This window comes from Dermacentor silvarum, chromosome 1 (genome assembly GCF_013339745.2).
Source record: "Dermacentor silvarum isolate Dsil-2018 chromosome 1, BIME_Dsil_1.4, whole genome shotgun sequence".
NCBI lineage: Eukaryota > Metazoa > Arthropoda > Arachnida > Ixodida > Ixodidae > Dermacentor > Dermacentor silvarum.
In genome coordinates, this window is record NC_051154.1 from 21,062,139 (window position 1) to 21,085,360 (window position 23,222).

At 49.5% G+C, this 23,222-nt stretch overlaps 1 protein-coding gene across 2 annotated transcripts in view; it reads left to right on the top strand.

The window, feature by feature from the left end:
- The window catches only part of LOC119457790 (RING finger protein 44), a 143,466-nt gene that overhangs the window by 18,332 nt on the left and 101,912 nt on the right, over positions 1-23,222 (top strand). The window lies entirely within an intron of this gene.

Genomic DNA, 23,222 nt, shown 5'->3' on the forward strand with positions numbered 1-23,222 from the left:
TGCTTGCGGCGCTTCTGGGAAGGGAGAGGGGGCGGCTGGAGCGAGGTAATCAAACAGGAACGACCGATTCGCAGCCGAGCCTGCGCTCAGCTGGAGAGCATGCACCTCCGGACAGCGTATACTTACGAACTTCTAGACATTTGTTCTACCGTGCATTACAGCAGAAGAGTGGGGAACACTCGGCAAGCGGAACAAGTCGCACTAACCATCGTGACTTGCTCGTCAAGAAAGAGCCAGATCAAAAACGTGGCTGCCGAGCACGGTGTCAACACGCGCATGTTCTTGATTTTACTGTGTTAGCAGTTATATTATGAGTTTGGCAACTGGGTTTGCTGTGTGTCCTTCCGTCATACTGTCGTCGTCCCTAATTATGTTGATCTTCATCCTCACGATACGAAAACGACGCTGTGCGCGGAGCAAAACAAGACCGCCGCTGGGGATCGCAGACTCGTGCCGTGTGTCGTTGGGAGCCGGACCACTGAGCAATCGCGCAGCTCTCGCCGCTCGGTAATTTGTGCGGGGTCTTGTGCGTCACACATACTGTGAGAGTGGTGGCGTCTTTTCGTGCATTTCGAAGGCGCGCATCGTGCACATCGGTAGCGGAAGGAGTCGACATTGCGCTCATCGCAATGAAGTTCTGCAGAAGACGGCGGTGTGAGGGCCCGATGCTGGTCGCAGCAAATGAGTTCAAAGCCCGAATTATCGTTTAAGTCTGGTGATCGTTCTCTCTCTCAAATCCGGAACCCCCCCCCCCCCCCGCCCCTTCTTGAGAGCTCCGTTTCCTCGTTCTCTTCTTCTCATTTTAATGTTTTCTCTCTCTCGGTTTCCTAACTAACGGCATCGAGGCGGTACAGTTTTGGGCCACTGCACAGCGCATGTGCTGCGCATTAACGAAATTGGAGTCCGCGCAGGATTTCACGACACTGAAGGGCACTATCGCGTACAGTGACGTCAGTGGCCGTTGACTGCTTTGTCACGAATTTAATCATTTATTCGTAATACCTCAACTAAAGATCCCCGGAACGGGACATTACATGAGGGGTGGGAGTAACTGGGAGCCTGCTTATACACTCCATTACATGGAAGAAAAGTGCGACGTCACGTGTGACACCTTACCATGTGCACTGTCACCGAATCGTCTCCGAGGGTGTGTACGCTGCCATAACGCTGCACTGTGTACGCATTCGTTGGCTACACGCGCGCGGAAACGGTAGACAAGCTGCCTGCCTCGACGTGTTGACGCATGCAGTGAAGGACTGTACGGTCTCTCCAAAGCCGCTCCGATGTGAATATTTTGCGGATTAATCGTCAGCGCCCACTCTGTGTACTGATCATGCACTGAGAGTCACCGGTGCAATTGACTATATCAGTTGTGAGCCGCGGTGTTCGAGGTCGTGTCTGAATTGGCGGCTACGAAAGTGCGTTCTCTCTCTCTCTCTCTCTTGAGAATCACCTATAGTTAGATCACTATGATGAGCACTATCGTCGTCGTCGTCGTCGTCTACAACAACAACAACCACATTTGTTCGCGATAATTCCCCGGCCTCGTCCCCTTTCTCCCCCTAATTGCCCACAAAACAACTTGAAGTTGGGACGGCATGTGGAGGAGCTCTGGCTATTCTAGTCGCTGCTGAGACGACTACGCAGTTAAGACTGTTAGCTCCAAGCATAGAACACTGCGGGACCCTACAGGTAGGTTGCAGGGCGACTCTCTGTGTAATGGCTGAAGTCGTTCAGAGCCATTCAGCAACACCATAGCCGAATTATCGCTATCAGAGTCCACTCGAAGATCACATAAGTAAACGTTATATTAGACCTGTACCTGCAATCTTAGACTGTTTCAGACGTTGGCCGAGTGGGAATAACGGTCTGCCCAATTTTGTTCTTGTTTTTTATTTTTAAAATCTTCTTTGCCCAACTCCGCCGACAACGCGAACGTCACTGAGCCCATGCAACACAAACAGCCTCTTGATGCATTCCCCGTACGTGGTCTGCCCACGACATCGAGCACAATTCCATGTTTTCACTCTGTTTGCAGGCTGTCTCAACGATCCGGGGGCGCTTTATAATCGCGGAACACGTATAGACAGTCGCAAGAAACGCCGCCCGCGTGTCGGGCTTCTGTTCGGTTAGAATTCGGAGTTTCGCCACCATCTAGAAAGAGGTTGTGCCAGTAGCGACGGCGGTTTCGTGGTTCGGCTCGCGTCCTTCGCTGCCGATGGGTTGCGCGCACGCCGGCGCTCCGCGACGTCGCGGCACCGGGAATCTCGATCCTTCCCTGGTATTTTGGCGTAACCCGGGGGGGGGGGGGGGGGGGGGGAACAGGAAGTCGGTGATTTCTAAGCGACCCCGTATCGCGTGCGATAAACAGCCCGAGGAAGGGCGGTGCGACGGAACAGCCGGCGGGACAGCGCGGTGCCTTTCTTTCTCACCGGTCGTCGAGTCGCCCGGTGGCTTCCTTCGCTGCTGATGCTCCGCGCGCACCTTGACTGCTCGCAGCTCCGCAGCGATGCCAGCAGCGTGGCGAAATGGGCTGCCGAGGGCAGTACGATAGGGCAAATCGGTTTGACTTCATGTGTCCGATTTTTGAAATCTCCAGCAAGAGGCTTGACGCACAGGCTATACCAGCGGCGTGTGGCGTTTCTTAATGATCTTTTTGTTTGTTTGTTTCCACTCAGTGACAGTGATGTGCTGCCCTGCGTTTGTTTTGTCGTTTTGTTGAGCCGATTTCTCGATAAATTCAGACTAGCTAGTCTACAAACAGTGTGCTGTGTCGCGTCTCTTTGAGGCGCCTTTTTGAGTTTGTGAAAGTTCCATCACTCGGTGCACGGTCGAGCTCCGTTGTTCTTGAGAATGAATTAATTTCGCCCCACTATAGGCACAAGCGCTGGAGGAGCGCTCCGTGCTTGCTCACTCTTTCAACTCTTCGCGATTGCAGTAGATGACGCTCCCCGAGTTATATCGTATAAAGGTCCACATTACTGAGGACACTCGCTTTACGTGCGTTCCGGCGGCTTTTATGTAAAGGGAGCAAATGGCGACTTTTCGATATACCGAAGGAACTGAGCACTAGTGTACATACACGTCGCTATTAATTTCTTCAAACAGCTGGGTTCTTACAATAGAATCTTGTTTGAGAGCCGGAGGATAGCGCCATTTCGAGCGGCGGAAATCTCTATAGCGTCGCTATACGCAAGCTGCAGGAAGAGGCGTCGCAAGTTTGCGATGATGTTTCTGTCGCTTTTGGTGCGGGCCTGTGATTCTCAACCTTCTTGCCACCTCGGGGTCCTTGAGCTATACAAAAGTGTTATGACACTCGAGCGCACTATTTTCGAAAGAAATTAAAATTAAGTTCCGTCTTTTCTTTTTTTTTTTTTTTTTTTTAACGTATACGTGCGAAAACCACAATATCATTTCAGGCACGCTGTAGACTCCGGATCAAATTTGACCACCCGGGGGTTCTTAAGCGTGCATCCAGCGCACGGCATACGATCGTTTTTTTGCATTTCGCCCCCATCGGAAAGCGGTCGCCGCGTCCGGCATGGAATCCGCGACCTCGAGCTCAGCAGTGCAACGCCACAGCCACTGAGTTACCGCGGCGGGTTTTCGAAGGGCTAATGCTGGCGTCATAACTACGTGTATATTTCAGCATGCCACGACTACTTTTATGTGATTTGTCACTCGCAGCCTATGATCAGTGAGATAGATGACGTTGCATACAAGCAACCGATGTGCTGACGTCATAGCTATATGTAATATCAGTTTGAGACACTCATTCCTAAGGCGTGTTCGATGTCAGTCCGGTTTCTTGTTTTCGGCTTGATCTGAAAAAAAAAAAAAAAAGTACGCAGCTGGGCTTCGCACGGGTAGGTCGTAGCCAATGCCCCCCCCCCCCTTCTCCCAGACATTCAATCGCTGTTTCGATAAACGATTGGTGCTCGTCACTGGTGCGCCTTCCGCGGGCCCCGTTGAACCTTTTTAAGAAGCCCTCCGGGTCCGTGGGCCACACTTTGAGAAACAGGTGGTGTAGACGTATCTCGATGCCCATTGCTGGACGTGCACAAATGATCTTGCGGGTCTATTTAGCGCAGTAACCCCGCTGGCATGAGTTTTGTGCGAGTTGGACACTTGCGTACATGTATCCTGCCGATGAATATCGTTCGAAGCACCGTATATATAGCGAGACGTGGGAGAGTAATCCTCCCTTTTCTTGAAAACACGTTGGGACATTATAATGCACGCTACAGTCTGCATAGTGCTGCATTCGTGCAGGTCTGACAACGTCTGTCGCAAAGTTCGTTCCCTGTAATGGGGCAGTGTCATGTGGAAATATCTCTAGTGATGGTATCAAGCAGGAAAGTGCTCGCTCGTATATGTCGCGCGCTCAAGCATGACACAGAAAAGCAAAAGCAAGTCTATTGGCGGCGGTGAAGTGAGAACGCTAGTCAGTGAGTGTATGAAGGCACATGGTGATGGCGAATAGTCGTTCAGGCTTGTTGACGGCAAGTTTTCTTACGTGCTAAATAGGGTCCGGCTGTAATTCTGTTTATTACAGTCAAAATTTAAACCAAACTAGTGCTGGAGGAATCCTTAACGTAGTGGCGGTTTCATGAAAGCAAAGCGGATCAGTGAAAGGCTACCCACCATTTGCCAGGTATTCCTTGTTTTCCCAAATAATGAAACGATGTTTCTTGCGAGCAATCTGAAATGCTTTATATGTTGTTTTAATCTAAGTATTCACGCGCAGCAGTGGCTCAGTGCCTATGGACCGGTGTCCTGCAGCTGCGGCCGCGGATTGAAAGCAAACAACACTCGTCTGCACGTCATAAGTGCACGATCTGTAGGTCTATCTTATGAAACCCAGGCGGCCACAATGAATGAGCCCTCTATTACAGCGTATCTCACAGCCTTTAACATGCGCCGCCAATATTAATTTCTGCACCCTCTCCTAACACTAAGTTCTGCTAAGGAGACAAAAGAATCCGCTTTGTCGATTTTTTTTTTTTTTTTTTTTTCGTCGAGACGCGTTGCCAACAACAGTACAGCGTCGCACCATGTCCACCCGCCGTAAACGTATTACTTCTATAGTTCGCGGTGTGTACAGGCAGCCGTCATTCCGCCAGCAAAGTTACTGTTGGGGGAAAAACAGGCCGTAAAGCCTAGTTTACGCAACGCCTGGTTTGGGCTCCGGAGAAGGACCGTCTTCTTTTTATTTTCGCATAGCTTGCGTAAGAGTGCACGGGCTGGTGTTGTGTCGCCGGACCGTAAATTAAAAAAAAGAAAAAAAAAAAGAAAAGGAAAACCAGCGCGAGTTTACAACGCCTCTCTTTCGTGGCTTCCTTCCCCGTCTTCCAAGTTTCCGCGTGCCTCGTCGACCACCTTTGCCGGTAGCAGCTTCCTTCGTTTGCGCGCTACGAAGTGGCGGCCGGAAGGGGGCACGAAGGAAATACACGTGGTCACGTCAACAATTTTGACAGCGGCTAAGTGGACGGCGCCGTGTTGGGACGTTGCAATGCGGTTGACGCGGAAACTCGCGCCACTTTTGTGCAGCCCGAATGCGCGGTGGTCGACAAACCAATCACACGAGACTCGTAGGCGAGAGAAGAGGACAAGAGCGTTTTTTTACAATGTGTTTTCTTTTTCTTTTTTCGGTGCTGCGTGGTGCAGCAGTTCGAAAAGCATTGTCCAGCGGCTCAACATTTCGGTGGGGCCCGCACTACGAGCCGTTACGTGCCGCTGCTCGCTTTGCCACGCTTACCCGTATACCAGGCGGCCATGTTGTCTCTCTGACTCAGCTAGCGCAAGTGTTGAACGGCGTTATTCTGTTTGTATTGCGCCTCTGATATCGGCGCCGCGCAATGTTGACGCATGTAGTGGTGGATTATGCCTGCCCCATTTTATCACCAGTCAGTGGACAACTGCATTGCGGAGAGAAACTGCGGGTCCCTGGCCAAGGCGCAGGTGTTTGAAACCGGCGTAGTCTTCCTTGTTGACGATTTTTGTTTTTTTCTTTTGCCAAGTTTCTCATCGCCGTTCCCCGCCCACATCTGCGCCATGGTGCGCACTATAGAGAACACGTAGCAAAACACGGTTAGGGAATACATCCTAACTCGGAGATGTTCGAGGAAAACACGGTAAAATCGACTATATATATTCGAGGGAGTGAGCAGCGTAACCGCTGAACGCAGTAAATGCACCGCCGCCAAAAAAAAAACAATATATATATATATATATATATATATATATATATATATATATATATAGATATATATATATATATATAAACAGGGAAGCATCTATATAAGCTATTGGATTATATGCGCAATTGTTTACCCTTGGTGCTTTTTTATTTCCATGAATCGAATCCAAGCACACGCCTGTTAATAATAATAATAATAATGTTATTATTACTACTACTACTACTACTACTACTACTACTACTACTACTACTACTACTACTACTACTACTACTACTACTTTATGCAGACAATGGCAAAATAGGGGAATAGAGAGCTTAGCGTCAAAGCAAATAAAACAACACGTGAAGTTAGGGGACTCAGTTTCATATTCTAATGAGCATCTGATCATAAGAAGCCAACAAGGACACCAAGGACAGCATAGGGAAATTTACTTGTACTTATTAATTGAATTAAAGAAATGATAAATTAGTGGAAGTGGATGAAAAAAACAACTGGCGGCAGGTGTGGCCTCGCATTACGCGTGCGATGCTCTTTACCAGTTGAGCTACCGCGGCGCCGTTCCCCCATCCGTGCACTGTCTCAGGTACTTTATCTGCTAGAACTAAACCTGGGAGTGTTAGCCAGCGCCACCACTCACGGCCTTGACGACGGATGTGGAACATCCTTTCTGCCACAGGCGTCACCGAGGTTCGATTCCACCATCGTACTTCAATTTCCTTTAAGGCTATTCGGTGAGACAGCCACGTACTGTCAGGAAAGCTGTGACAAACAGTTTTATTGTCTTAATATTTCGCCCCTTCGTTCTTTTGCCAAGCACAAGCTGGTCTCATTTGTTATTCTGTGTAGTTGTGTTCAACACGATGTATCTTGCTGCACTCGAGACATTGTGCATCACCAACGGTGCTGATGCATTAGTTTGCATGTCCACGAGCTGTCGCATACATCAAAATCATAGCTGAAGTGAAACTAGGTCACATGTTTCTATTAAAAGAGCTTTTACTCTGTGCTTTGGCTACGCATGAAACGGCACCGCATGCTTTTTAAATCCTCAGCTTCTCGAGCGCAATTTCTGCTCTAGGAACAGCAGGCATCCTTTTTTTTTTTTTTTTTTTAGTATTGTTATATATCCACCTTCGATTTCAATGTCTTAAGAAATAAATGCTTGCAAGCTCTTCATGAAAGTTCTCGCTTTCTGTGCGCGCGCCTTTTTAGTACACAAAAGAGCATGGCCTTCGAGATTTGCTTCCGTTGCTCCCAGGGAGCCGTCGCTGGGGTTACGATTTGGCAACATGGCACAGTTCTGCAGCAGTAGTATACAAATTGTAATAATATGAACGGATACCTTGGTGGTCTGCAAATATATCGAAATACTACAGTCTTACTCGAGTAGTTTATAGTGTGCCTTGAACTTCTCCGCACGCGCATGGGTGGGCCATGAGTTTCGTATGTAATTTTGTAGTAAACTCTATGGGCACGGCAACGCCGGGAAGAGCGGCGGCTCCTTCACCCTTTGTAGTTGAGCGACGTCACACGCCAATAGTATGGAGTATTTCAAAATTCGCGTACACTCGCTTAGTAGTATATAAAATTCTGCAAACGGTGCGCTGGTGTTAAATACCGAACAAAAAAAAAAAAAAGAAAAAAAATGCTGCCGCTACCGTCCTTGTCTGACCCATAAACCCGCCCCTGATCGGTATTCGTGTCATCCGATAATTATTATAAGTGAGCCACTTGAGCGCTTTCAATTCTCCCGGCGTCTTACTCTGACACGTCGCGCAGTCTGTCGACGAGTCCGTTCAAATATAATTGTGTGCGCGAGTGTTTTTGTTAATAACGTAAATAAAGGTTGTCCCAAAGCAACACAACAGCCGCACAGAAGTGAAGGTTACGTGATTCGTCCTCTGTTTTCACAGTTTTTTCTTGCAAACGTTATTGGTGAAAGAATGTAGCACAGAAAGCGTGGGGGCCTCTGATCAGCCACGTGCCCTTCTAGAGAAAATGAAGGTCCAAGTTTCATTTTTTGAAGATCGCGCCGAAACCTGAACGCCGCACGTCAGTGTGACTTCACGGATTTCAAAGTAATCTTTCGCATTTTGGCGCCGTTACCTCAGTAAAAATTTCCTAAACGTGCCACATTCATTGTTTGGCTCCTTCAGAACACTATGTAGTCTATCTTTTTACCGTTAAGTAATTACCTAGGCCCTAGCAGACGCCGTCAAAATTCATGACGTCATGGCGGGCTGGTGCGGGAACTTCAAAGCGGCGTCGCCTCTCGTCTTTCATTTTGGTGCCTTTTTCTGGCCTACCCAGCGTTTTCTCGCGGTAAGAGTGGTGTTTTCGGCATTGTGGAAGGGTGAATACAAGAAGAAATCATTTTTATATTTAGTGTCCCTTTAAGATACGTCCTCTCCGCGTTTAGTGTGAAGTTATAACACTTTCGCCAAAAATATGGACGGCAGCGCTGATTGCGAGCTTCGCCCCATAATTGAGGGGCCTTAGTTTTACCAAGCACAGTTAGAAAAATAGGAATGTTTGTTTCGTAGAACGGCTCTGGATAGTCACGGCAGGTCGAAGCCTTCCTTTGTCGTTTTTCCTGTTCGCTGCCTCCGTGCGAGGTGATGTTAGGTGAAAGCGGCTTCGTGGCCGCCCGCGAAAGACCAAAGGCATCCGTATTGTGCGCGTCCGCAAAGTTCGCCCCGCGACAGGGCGCTTTCAGATATGCGTCGTCCGTGTTTCCGAGTCGGCCTCTCTTGTAAATGCGTGCGCGCCCGCATGTGTCGACATTTTCGAAGCGCGATTTATTTTCGCGCGGCGCGCGCACCATTGTCCCTTAGTACAAGCGTCACCGCGGCGTTTTCTGCTTTCGGCACGACGTTCGCGCGAAAAGGTTGTTGAGCGTCCTCTCCGACTTTTGTTGCTTCTTTTTTGGAACCCGCCGATCGCGCGCGCGTCGTTGCTATAGCTCGCCGGAGCCCGCAAGCCGGCGTTGACGCACGCCTCCGGGAGTGAGGCAAAAGTAAACACAAGTGGAGGGAAGGCAGAATTGATGGCCTTTTGTTGCACTCTGTCGCCTTGAAGCAGGCTTTTTCTCTCTCCTTCCCGCCACTTTTGTTTCTTCCCCTCCTCGTCGATCGCACTGACCGTGTGGGGTGTAAACAATCACCTGCCACCCATTGTGCGGGCGGGTGGCTGCGCGCGTGCTCCTAGAGCCGAGCGAAAGCTCGAGCGTGGCGCCGAGACGGCAGCGATGGCGCTGCCCTCGTCGCCCGCTTGTTACACTCATCCTTGAACACGGACATTAGCTCACTTGTTCGTGATGACGGGGAACGTTACAGTGTAGTACACGGCTATATGCGCGGCGAGTGTACATTTCTGGACGCCCGTTGAAATTTCGCCCCGGCTTATGAAACTTGCAAGAAACACGCGGACGGAGGCAAAGAAACAAACCTGGACGGCATGGAGCGCACACTTCCAAGTTCCAACTCGTTTTTTTTTTTTTTTTTTCCCTCGAAAAGCTAGCCACCCAGGCAGTTATATCATTCGCCCCCCCCCCCCCCTCCCCAAGGGACTCGGACGACGACAAAGACTTCCTGCTGACCATGCGCACGGCGTGCACTGAGTGATGGCCGACAGATGCAGTGTTTCGTGCTATATACTGAGCGAGAAGATTGACCGAGTGGCTCGGTTTTGTTGGCTTCACGTAGACATATTTCATGGGCATGAACCAACTAGCCCGCGGAAAGTCATTCGGGAGAAGCCTTCCCGGGAATCTTAATTCTTCGGGAGACTTCTGTAATAGACAGTTGTGTTACAATGGAATTGCTCGCCATGGCTTGCCGACGGATTGCCGAATCCGTTGTAGCGTTTGTAACTGTACGAGAGGAACGGTGCTGTACTTTCGTAGAATCTTCGCCTAGCAGATCGTGGTAGGAACGATGCTAGCCGTTTGATCAGTAGATTTGCATGAGGATTCTTCATCAACCCGCCGTGGTTGCATAGTGGCTGTGGCGTTGCGCCACTAAGCCCGAGGGATCCAATCCCGGCCGCATTTCGATGGGGGTGAAATGCAAAAGCGCCCGCGTACCGTGCTTTGGGGGCACGTTAGACAACCCCAAGTGGTCAAAATTAATCTCACTACGATGTGCCTCATAATCAAATTGTGGTTTTGGCACGTAAAACGCCAGAATTTAATTTAAATTTAATTCTTTATCAATAGCGTCATGATTATATTTACAATATTTGTTTACAAAACGCGATCTGCATATCGAGGGTTTATCGAAGAGCACATCGGTTTGCTCCACCGTTTGAGCCTCGCGCAATTCGCTAGAAGGTACAGATAAGCTGCGCTAACAGTGAACGCTGCACACTTTGCGCAAACCGTTATGCGAACACAGCGTCGTCCTTTCAAACCCAAGGAAGCCTCGGTCTTGTGCGACGTCTGCGCTGCACCGACTGGCGCCCCTTCCTCCGAGAGGGGGGGGGTTCATCACGGCGTGCACGGCCCATTTGGCCGCAGCTCGGCGGCAGCTGGCTGGCTTCGGTGTCTGCGACGGCGTGGGACGCGGGGCTCGTTTCGGCAGCCGGGCGTCGCCAAGGCGGTGAGGCCACAGCTGCACATTAGGGGCGAGTGCGGCGCTTGCTTCTCTCGCGACGCCAAGCCCCTCGCCCTCGATGGCCCGTGTCTGAATAGTCCAGCTCGCGAGACGTCCGCCCGTCCGTCGCAGAATTTTTAGAACCCTGCAAGACTGTTTTTTTTTCCCCGCACTTATGCATTGCCGTTAGTACACGTGTGCGCCCGTATACAGCTAGAAGATTCCGTTCTTGCCCTGTCGCCTTGGTCCGAAATCCTGTGAGCGGCTGTTCCGCTATATCCCGACAGAACTCGCATAGCAGAGCAACGGAAGAGTACCGGTCGGATGCTGACATCTATGAGCCGCTTAGAGCGAACTGCAATTTGTTGAGTGATTTTGCTTCTGTAGTGATGGCAAATCCGATTGGGTACGCGTCGTGTGTTGCAGCGCGCCTCGTGTCGGGATGCAGCTCGCAACATTGTTTCGGGAAGCATCGACAGGCGCGCTAATGGGCGGGCGGCCCCGCGGCAGTGGATGCGGATCTCCCTGGGCGCCTCTGCTTTGTTCACGCCGGTCGGTAGCTGGCTCCGCGGAAAAGAGCGCCGTTTCGTGGGAGCGGAGAAAAGGGCCCTCGGCGTTGCCCGTAACCTGCTCGCGTGATGGCGGCTGGCTGCTGTATTGTACAGTCCGGCCTATAAACGTTGGTACAGTTGGCCAAAAATGAAACGAGGAGCCGCTTCACTGAAAATGTAAATAAAAAAGAAAGAAAGAAAAAGCGTTGGGAACAGCTAGACTTCTTCAAACCGGGATACCGCAGAAAGACGTGTCCCGACGAGGATTGCGCATATCACTTGGGAGCGGTGTATTTTACGCTGCCTAACTGTATCGACAAAGGTTCAACGGTCGTAAATGTGGTTCGGACAGGCACTACTGCGGAGAAGTGCATCTACGTGAGCTTAAGTAAATATGAAGAGTTTTGCCCGCTGTGAGTGCATAGGTGCCACTTCCGTGTGCACAGGAACAAGTATCATTTGGAAGCGAACTCCCAGAAATATAACTGGCGTGTGGTCTTATTGTAATTATTATAATACTGCCCGCCGCGGTGGCTCAGTGGGTATATAGCCAGGCTGCTGCTGAGCACAAGGCGGCGGGTTCGAGTCCCGACTGAGGCGGCCGCATGCATGCCGATGCGCTCGTGCTACACTGCTGGTCAAATCTAATCCAGAGCCCTCGAATACCGCGTCTCTCAAGGACCTTATTTTTTGCTTTGGTACATTAAATTCAATCGGTGAATTAATTGTAAAGCCCCCCCACCCCTTCTTTTTTCCACTCTCCCTCGCTTTTTAAGCGCAGCTCTAAAACTGTCCCGCAGTCTAAACTGCACCTGTCCTGGTTCCGAAAGTGCTTTAAAAAAAATCTTAGCATTCACCGAGACGCACTGAGCAAATTTGTCACACTGTTTCGTAATTTCAAATTATCTTACGTTGTAAGGCCACTAGCTCGAAAAGCCAGCAACTTCCTTTGCCACTTATGTACTGTCGCGTTCAGTAGCTGCAACGAGGTCTCGCCCGTGGTCGAAGCGGCTCCAAGGTTGAACGGCGGCGCCGACATACGAAAGATTGGAGAACACCGTTTCACGTACTGGCGTTAATTAAACCAGTGTGTCGTATGTCGGCACCGCCGTGCAGTCTTTGAGCTCCTTCGACCACGGGCATCATGTTGCAGCACATATTGAACGCGACTCTACATTCTGGTATGATACCAGTGTGGTGAAAGAGAGAGAGGAGTAATAAGAGAGGAAATGCAGGGAGCTAGGCTGTCCAGACCTCTCTCTCTGGTGAAAATAAGTTGCAACTCAACTTTTCGGCTGCTCTGCCACTAAGCTAACATAGCGGCTCAGCTGCTGAGCAAGGCAAATCAGTCGAATACGGCAAACCAGAATGAATAGATACGAAGGGGAAAAAAAAATCAGAAAAGAAGCTGTTAATCGCTTATATCGCGTGCGTGTGCGTCAACGCTAGCGCCTGAACAAGTATCATGTTCCCATCGTATGAGTACACCATGTTCATGGCGGAATTCGCATCACTCATTAGCATTCAAGCGCTGACGGTAGCTTACATTTGGCATTATTGCCTGCAGACTTATAATTTATGAACGAATGTATACGCCATGCGTCATATCGATCACATTTTCCTCCGTAAAGTAGACGACACGCTGAAGATATATGTTGGACCGAATACCAATGAGGTGTTTTCCCTAATAGTGGATGACCCTGTACTTGACAAAAAAAAAAAAAAAAAGAAAGAAACTGACAGTTGGTCATTACGATTTGCAAATCGCCAAGGAGGACGCCTTTCAGCGACAAGAAACCTGAACATTGGCCTCTTGTGTGCTGTGAATAAAAGCGCAGTTATTTTATCACATATACGCGTAATCTACTTCTACACGTGTGCGTGGCTGAGCAAAACGTCACAGCTAATTTAGAACCGTGGAAACACAGCAGTCGGTAGAAATAAAAGAATAACGGCTACCATGTGTGGCATAATAGACCACGGAGGAGACATGTTGAACATCTTGCTAGCTCAACACGGTACGCCTAAAAATATGATCTCATTTACTGTAACCGTCGGTCTTTTGCGATAGTAAAAGGTAATGCTCACAAGCGTTGCAGAGACACTTATGTTACTTACTTAGCAGTAGTTTTCTGTGTTATTTTATTACTGTAGCGAAAAAAAAAGTTAAAAAGCGTTTCTTCGAGCAAAATTTTATAACTCGCTCTTTAAGAAAGGTTCCTTCTTTTCCCCAAGGGGGGTAAAAATAAGCCGAAAACCCGCAATTCCACTCCGGTTATCAGACAAAAAGTAACACACAAGCTTGCCCTCGCCCCCACTTTTGTCGCCTTTCTTTCTTTCCTTCATTTTATTGATTTTATTAAACAACCAGTTGCGTTCACTTTCCGACTATTGCAATACACAATCCAAAGGCGAGTCACCACGTGACTCTGCGACGAGACAGGAGCACATTGAGTCTCGGACGTTGTTCGAAGTAAAGCCTGACACACTCCGCCGACTGGAATAAAAGGGTGGGCAACGAGACTGTTCTGCTGTCCTTCTGATCGGATTTCATTTTTGACTGGCTGCGCACGCGCTGTCTGTATGCCGGATGAGGTTATTCAGGGGAAGAGAATGCCACGACTGAAGAAAAAAAAAAAAAGAGAGAGAGAGAGAGAGAGAAAAGCAAAAAACGAAAGCGACGCAGTGTCCTTGCGTGGTGGCGCACATAGCACTGCGTGCCAGGAATGAGCGGTCCATCAACACGCAGCTCGCGCTGGCATAGTTGTAAGGGCGGCAAACTGACGACTATCAGAATCGGAGAGAAGTCTTTGAGGCTAAATCGTAGATGTAGGATTACGTAGTTTTAGAAACAGCGTCCCTAAGCGGCTTTGCGTAACCAAAAACCCAAACTCCTTTCTACGTTATTTGCGATATTTTGTACGCCTGGACGATAGCATCCCCTAACTTTGAGTCCCCCATTTACAACGCTCCCCATTGCCTTCGGTGTCTCTGAAGCTAGTTGACTCATCGCTAGTTCCTACACTGCGCATGTGAGGACGGCACAAACTCGATACAGGAAACAAACTTGCAACGCCGTGGCGAAGCATCACTTAAACATAACTACTACATTGACTGGGATTCTGCTTGCGTAATCACGACAGAGAAGTATATGTTCGCGTCTGTTATACTAAATGTATCCAATCGACCGCGTGGGTGATAAAACAGGACGCGGGTGAACCTTGCTGATATATACATCCGCACTGTGCGCCATATAACGCATAAACTGCAGGACCCTCTCGCGTTGCTCTTCATATAGGAACAAGGGGCTTCCCATGAATGTGAATTATGTTTTTCTTTTCACCTTTTGCGCGAATCTTGGTGTTATTTTGAGCACGACACAAAAGAATAAAGCGAAACGCACTGCTGAGCTCGTATATAGTTCATATCAAATCATTCAAATTTTTATTTTCACCATGAGGTGCAGGGTGAAAAATGGAGAGCGGAGAAAAAGCCGTTCTTCTACGGCTTGACAAAAGTTGTACCTTTTGTATCGCAGGTTACGTGTGGAACCTTACGTCTCGGTGTACTTATGCAAATACAGTTACACAAGACGACACGTATATACAGGGTGTTTCAGCGAACACTTTCAAAAAATCCTAAAGGTAGGTTTTTCGAGAAAAATAGGAATTCTCTTATGGATCAAGCTTTCAGGTTCGGCGGACGTCAGAAATTATGAGAAACATGGGAATTACATAGTTAATTAACTAAAATTGTCTAACGAACTTTTTAATTAGCGACGTTTGGCGCTTATTGCCAATGGCGAATTTGTGGCCACTGAGACGACGATGCCGTATCAGTTTTTAAAGCAAAGAAAATGTCACTCTGTAAAGCCCTGCAGCCCGTGAAAATCAAGTATTTTTTCCCGCATGAAACCGAAACGCGGCGAATATGGTGCGCCGGAAATCTAGTGCAAACGCAACGTCCGCTGATGACGTGTTGCGGTGACTGCGGCGCCCAATTCGAAATGTCTCTGGTGGTTCCCCAGGCTAGGGAGCCTCAACGCTCAGCTTAGACACCCGGCTGGCGTTATTTTTTTCTTTCGTTGGTAGGCGCAAGAAAGAGTCTAACCATCGCCAACTACGCAGTTGTCGATTTTAAGATACTGTTGGGCTCTGGCCTGGTGCTCTGCCAGTGCAGTTTCCTCCGGAAGCAGTCCTTTAATTTCCATTCACATTACGCTAGCTTCGTAGAAAGAATAAAGCCTCGCTTTTGTGACTGTGCAGAGTTTTTTTCAGCGGTGCTGATATTGTGACAGGAGTTATTTTTACGTGGTATGGGCTTGACAGCTAAAATAAACGAAGGATCCGTAGCTGGAAACTTCTTGGCATGGTAGCGCGACGTTGTTTCGTACCAGCTACCCTCCCATTTGTTGTAAGTGCTGGCCTAGGATTAGGAAATCTTGACTTCATACTATGTTTAGCAGTTTTGGGTAATGTAACAAACATTAATGAACAAATATAGTTTATTTCAATCTTTCATTTGGTTGTAGGCCTATTCGGACACTCCACGAGAGTGATATCATTTTGGACGACAACACAGAATATTTACATGATGTGCTCAAATTGTTTTCCGTCCATTGCGATGCACAGACGAAGGCGCTCTTTCATGGAGTTCACAGTAGATAAAAGCATCTGTCTGGAAATGTTGTCGAGGGAGATTCTCACACGTTGCTTCATATCCTCGATGTTGGCTGGTTCCTTCTTGAAAACCTCATTTTTAACATATCCCCAGAGAACGAAGTTCAAGGGGGACAAATCGGGTGACCTAGGCGGCGAGGGTGGCCTTCCACCACGCCCAATCCATTGGTTGGGAAGGGACTCGTCAATGAATTTACGAGCCGGTGAAGAAAAATGCGGCGGGGCTCCGTCGTGCTGGAACCACATTTTTTTTTCAGCGCAGCCAGTGGTAACTCTGAGGCAAACTCGGAGACGACGCCCTTTAAAACGCACTCTGTGTACTTCTTTCCTGTAAGGTTTCCGTCGATGAAGTAAGGACGAACAATAAGGCCGTTATAAATGCCGCACCATACGTTCACTGACCACCTCCTGGTGCTTTGCTCACGAAGCCAGTGTGGATTCTGATCGCACCAATAATGTGCGTTGTGCAAATTGACATTCGAATACCTACAAAATTGGGCCTCGTCGGTCCAAAGCACTCTGTTTAGAAATTCTGGATCTTCTTCGCACTGAATAAGGCACCAGTTGCAAAAATCGAGCCGTTTTTGAAAGTCGCTTGGTGTGAGCTCTTGGTGAAGACACACATGATATGGGTGGTAGCTGCGTCTTGAAAGTGACCTCCAAACTGAAGCTGGGCTCGCTCCATATGAGCTGGCAATTTCCCTGACGCTTGCTTCCGGCCTGACAGCTACGTATGCCAGTACATCCCTGTCAAAATCATCGGTTGCACTGGCTGGTCGCTTCCTTTTCTGTGCATGGACTGATCCAGTGGTCCTAAACCAATTAAATATCGATACAAAAGGGGGCGAGCTTGCACGCGACAGCCAGGAGCCTCAACGCTCAGCTTAGACCACGGCTGGCGTTATCTTTTTTTCGTTGCATCTTGGGCAGCACACAGCATCGATGCCAGCTACGCGTCCTTTTGCGCGCTCACATAAGCCAACACAATGTCCACTTCCTCGGCAACGGAGTACTGGAGTTGCGCTGGCGCGGCCATTTGCACAATATTAACGCTGCGGCGTTGAAACCTTGATCCTCAAATGGACTGGTAATGCAATGGTAGTGCTATGGTAGTGCAATGGTAGTCCAGTGGTAATGCTATGTCGCACGCGAACACCAAAAACACGCACTTTATCGGGAAACTTCAACGCGTTTGTAAATCTGGCGCTACAAGCCACAAGAACTAACAGCATGCAGCCACTGCCGCGAACGTCCTCCTTGCCCCGCAAACGAACCTTTCCTTTGTCTCATGCGCTTCCTAACACGCAGCGATTATAAAAGAACAACAGATGAACCTAACGAGTAAATGTACGGATGGCGACGCCTTACATCTAGCTCGTCAGGTGGCGACGTGAGAAGCGGTCGAGACAAAGAAAAAAAAAAGCAAACCTGCCGGCAACGCCTGCCAGGGCTCCCAAAGCGGGTGATCGTTTAGTTGGCGATGGCTAGCCTCTTTCTTGCCCCTGCCAACGAAAGAAAAAATAACGCCAGCCGTGGTCTAAGCTGAGCGTTGAGGCTCCCTAGCCTGGGGAATCACCACAGACATTTCGAATTGGGCGCCGCAGTCACCGCAACACGTCATCAGCGGACGTTACGTTACCTTTTGTATCGCAGGTTACGTGTGGAACCTTACGTCTCGGTGTACTTATGCAAATACAGTTACACAAGACGACACGTATATATATATATATATATATATATATATATATATATATGAGTGGACATCTTGGCGATTCGTCTGGACTGCGCGAGGCATTGATAACGATGTGTGCGGCACTATATACAGTATATTCTTTAACAGTGTTGCTTAAGTGGTGCGGTTGAGGCCCCTGGAGCGACGACTTGCCATTCAATAGCGGAGCTCGTCACTGAAATCGGGAGTTGAATTGCAGTCAATGGCCTTTTGGAATTGTAGGCTCGCGACCAAGCTTAGGTGGGCTGCTGATGCAGAGTTTCGTGTCCTCCCTCCACATTTATACGACGCGGCTTTTCGCCGTGATATCTTGCTGTACAAACTTCCTCCGCGTTTGTTGGCGCAGTGACCGTAACTAGCTGAGCGTCACTGTGGGCTGCCCGGCGCAGAGGCAAGTGTCGTGTGCGTCTTTGTTCCCCCGAGTGTCACGGCTCAGCATGCAATAAAACAGGGGCGTCACACACAATGTTGCCTATGTGAACGTCCGTTCTGTACACGTTATAGCAGTGACGCTTTGAAAGCCCGCGCATGGACCACTAGAGCATCGAACAGGCCGAAAATTCTTACCCCGCATAGCACGCCAAGACGAGCCGTTCTGGTTGTGTGATATGGCCTAAACTATAGGGAGCCTACAACTAGGGGCTCCCTGGCATGAAGAGACACTTCGCGAGCCTTTGCAACGGTGTCCTTGTCTACGCATCTGGGGCCCAATTCACAAAGCTTTTCGTTCGGCAGTACAGATCTCCGGAAGGCCGCAAGGCGAAGGAAGAGGGTCAAGAAAGGGGAAAAATAACATCCACCCGACCTGTAGCCACGAAGCTATATACACAAAACCCACACGGGTGTCACAAAAAGCAAGGTTCTTTCATGTCGATGACATCACAGGCGCATAATGACAACTCTAGATGTCCTGTTCGTGTCAAATTGTTCGAAAGGAACACCGGGCCTGGCATGTGAATTGCTCTCAACAGTCGCCCATCGCGAAGCGGAAGATAGCTTGCGTGAACGACGTCGGCGCGGCAGCCGTCGAGTAGCGCGCGCTTTGCCACATGCTTGAAAACGCAGGCGTTTCGTTTCGCGCGCTGTGCACGCGCTCAGCTGTTGTGGCGTTGGAGCTGGGAGATCCGAGAGAAACGGCCGGTGACGTATGCGCACGCGCGCCGTGTGTGCCAACACGCATTTCCCCGGATGACGTCGCGGCCGCGATTTCTCCGCGCTGCGGTTCCCTCTGTGTATACGTGTGTGTTTTTGGTTTGTTTATTTGTTGTTTTTTTCCTCCTTTTTTTAACTTCATCGGTCTGACGCCGCGCAGCGCGCGGAGTTGGGGGGAGGGGGGGTCGACACGCGAAGGCCACCGCGCGTCGATCGCCTTTCGCCGGCGCGGGAAAACGACCGCGGCGGCTGCTGTGACGTGGGCGCCCCGTTTCGAACACGTAACACCGTGACGGCTGCCGGCGGCCGCTTGTGCTTCGCGCTATCCAGCACTGACAGCCGGCTCGCGGAGGAGCGGGTCTTGGACAGCGCCGGGACCTCTGGCTTCCAAGTCGCTACATTGTCGTGTCTTCGAATACCTTGAATCGGTGAGGTTCAAGTGATAGCGTCTTCAGCGAGGCGGTGATCTCGCGATGACGTAGGAGACCTCATGCGGCTTTTTCCATGTTGACGCGAGTGCCGCGTAAGACACTTTCTGGCAAGTTCGGTATATCCAGACATCAGGGTGCCGAACCGGCGTTTTTATTGGTTGTTCCAATGAGAATAGGGAACACACACACACACACACACACACACACACACACACACACACACACACACACACACACACACACACACACACACACACACACACACACACACACACACACACACACACACACTTCCAGAGTGGAAAAGCAAGGTTCTTAACAGTTCATTTCTGCATGGCAAAAGGAAACAGGTATGTCAGCTAAAATTGGTACGCGTTTGCCAGCAGTTGTGGAAAGCCCGGTAGACCGATTTGTTGTAGTTTGTGCAGTGTGGGCAGGCTCCTTTGTTACTTGTAATTTAATTGCAGTAATTCGTATCCATCGGTGGTATGTCGTCTAGCCATATTCGCCTTGCACGACGTTTCTGGGTCAAAAAGGATCTGCTTGTGAGGCCGCACAAAGCACACAATGTAAAACGTGAATGAAAAACTGTTAGACCCTGCCGGGGCGCACTTGAAGTACATACGTGGTTGCGAGGTGTAAGTGGCAAAGCAAGATTTTGATTTCTCACACTCTTTACACAATCCTGTGCTTCCGGTCAGCCTATGCACAGATGTTCCATTTCGTTATTGATTAATGAGTTGAGTTGATGCCGAATGTATCCTTACCTGTTATCTTTGTTACTGCGTGCTTACGGGCCCCGGTTACAGGTCACGATTAGGGTGAAGCAGTGCACTAGAAAAAAAGTCGTTCACACAAACATGAATTATGAGAACATACACAGGCGCTGACATTTGACAACACTAATAATAATAATAATAATAATAATAATAATAATAATAATAATAATAATAATAATAATAATAATAATAATAATAGCTGCGGTAATTCAACTCAAATGGCAACCTTCGTTTCTGCTGATAATGCACATGAAGCTATGAAAATAATAAACTATATAGGTGCACAAGCATTTGATAATGTATTTATGCGCAGAGCAGTAATATATGACGAGGCAATGAAAGACAAATAATTTTCGGTACGCCACGATCAAAGCATGCCCTTGCCTTTGAAAGATTGACGTGGTGAAGCAAGTTTAGAACGTGTGTTACTAATATGTGGTCTCCAGTTTGTAATTGTTGGCTACAATGTGGCTCCCGGATGTCTAATATGCGTCTATATTTGTTCGGGAGGTGCTGCCGTGAAGGCAGATTCGCAGTGATCACCATCGTATTGCTCCGATAAACTACCAACCTCCGCTGGCATCAACGAGACAGATTAACAATCTGGCCACATAGGTCAATCGTAAGCCGCAATACTAGGAGGAGGAGAGAAAGAGAGAAGGCAGGGATGTTAACCAGAAATGCGTCTGGTTGGCTACCCTACTCTGGGGGACGGCAAAGAGGGAACACGACTGCTTAAATGTCAGTGTGCTGTTGAGGCTCTGTCGTGGCGATCTTTGCTTATAAACGCCCGCGCACGCACGCACAGACATAGCGAACTGTATGCAAGTTATTGAGTGATAGATCGCTTTCTTCAACACGAGCAACTTGGGCGCTTTGCGATACTGGCGTCCAAGCGACTGAACCGTCGCCGTAATAAAAGCGTCCGCTTCACAGCGATGAACCCGTGTGCAAGAAACTATATGCTATCGCCTGGAATCGTGCTGCAGTGGCCTGTGCATTGTGCTGTTAATTTTGAAACAAGTGGCTTAAGCAGTTTTTTTGCGATATTCTTTGGCTTGCTGACTGAGGCAGTTCTGCTATCTGCCTCTATAGGCCTCGAAGGTGAGCTGGGCCGAGCTCCGGAAACGGGCGACGCCAAACTCGCACGCCAACTTCGCTGCGCGGCAGCTCGCATCAGTCTCGGTTGCGGCGCGCCCGGACGCGTACGACCGTTGTAAAAGGCTGCGCAGCGAGGTTTCGCCGAGTTTCCAGGGGGTCTCCCCGAGGGCCTTGCATGGCGTCACCTTGCCAGGCTAGATCTACCGGCCGCACGCTAACTCACGCCGCGCTTATAGCCTTGGGAAAGAAACGCCGAGGAGGACGCCGTCGGTGGGCGGTACGTGGGGAAGGGTGTTCGCGCGATCCCGATAACGTTTCGAAACAGATTTGTGCCGGCGCGTTTCTTCACAATGCGACGCAGCCGCTGCAGCGTGCGGCTGGGTCCTTGGGGCGGCTCGCATTGTGCGCACGCGCGTTCCAAACCCCAGCACTGCGGCGCCGCGTGTGTAAACACTTAGGGCGGCCGCGCCTCTTTCGCTCGCGGATTTTAGGAACCGGTGGCGGCAGCAGCCCTTTGTTGCCGCTTCCAGTGCCCGAGACATCGGCAAATAGCCGTCCCTGTGCTGCACACTCGCGCGGCCGGGACCTTCAACGGCCCGTGCAGTTTTCCTCGCCTTCAGGTCTTTGTAGGTTGCCTGTATGTACAGTGTGCAGCAACAACAGCGTTCAAAAAAAAAAAAAAAAAGTGGGCGGACGTTGTCTCGCTGTTAGACAAGTCGCGTATCCGCTGCATTGCGCGCGCCTGTGGTCTCGGTAGTACGCCGCGACGCGGTGGCACTTATGTATAGGGGCTTTAGACTCGATATAGGATGCCCCGCGTTCCTGTGGGTGGCCTCGGAAGAGCTTGTTACGCGACTCTCGTGTAGTGCTGGACAGGTAGCGGTCATCAGTACAGCTGCATTCATGAAGACGTCATTGTGGAAACGGAAGCGGTTTCAAATAGTGGGCCTGTAAAATTTTTGATGAGGTCGTCACGTCAAAAAGTGTCGTAAGCACCCGCATCCTTCCAGTCTTCGGAGACAAAATTTTCCCTGGCTTTCTGACGGGTTCACCTTTCGTAGCATTGTGCGGAACTACACTGAGTGTGCCTCCGTTGCATGCTAGTGCGCATGCGCGTCTAGTTGAGTCCATCTCGTGTGCACGGTTTCACAGCCTCGCCCTCCTTCCTTTGGCAGCGCGTTTCATTTCCCTTGACAGCTGCTCCTACTCTTTCCAGCGCGGACCAGTGGCGCAGCGTTTTTGTCCTGTCGAATTTACAGCTTCAGCGCCGCAAAGGCTACAGAAACGATTTGCGTTGGTGCCCGCGAGATTCTGCTTGGCAGTCTTTGCAGATAGCCCAAATATAAGGACGCAGACAACAGAAATTAACAGCAAAGACACAAGCTCTATATAATTTCAACTACAGTTTATTGCAAGGCGATTTATATACGCACCGACATTCAAAGCATGAGCGACTCGTGATGGAGAATAATGAAACAGGTATCAGCAAACCCAGATAGCACAGGTGTTCTTCAGCCACAGGCTGCGTGCACCCTCTAGGAACCGTAAGTCTTTATCTGTTGGTGATGTTCAGTGGGTGCTAACATCTGCGTGAGGGAATCACTGCATGCGCTGATTGGAAGGAAAAGAAAATAAAGATGAATTCATATGCGTGGCGTGTCCATCGCATTTCCGAAAATTATTTTGTACGTCTGAAGTAGTAAGATTGGTGCTTTGATATATCGTCGTGCGGTAGAAATGGCCGCGGAAATTTACGGAAGACGAAATTCGTTAAAACTTGTACTTGCGGGCGTTTTCACAGCCTGGAAGGCAGAGATGGAATTAGGCACACGGAAGTGCACAAGTACGCACGCCATGATTGTTCCGGTCGACCTATATGCTAGATAAAGTTCACCGACGGCGCGGTCAGTGGTCACAGAGCGCGCGTGTGCATATATCGCTGGTGGCCGGCCGATCGCGGCTTGCATATGCGCCCTCCGTCAGTTGAGCCAGCCGTGCGGCGCAC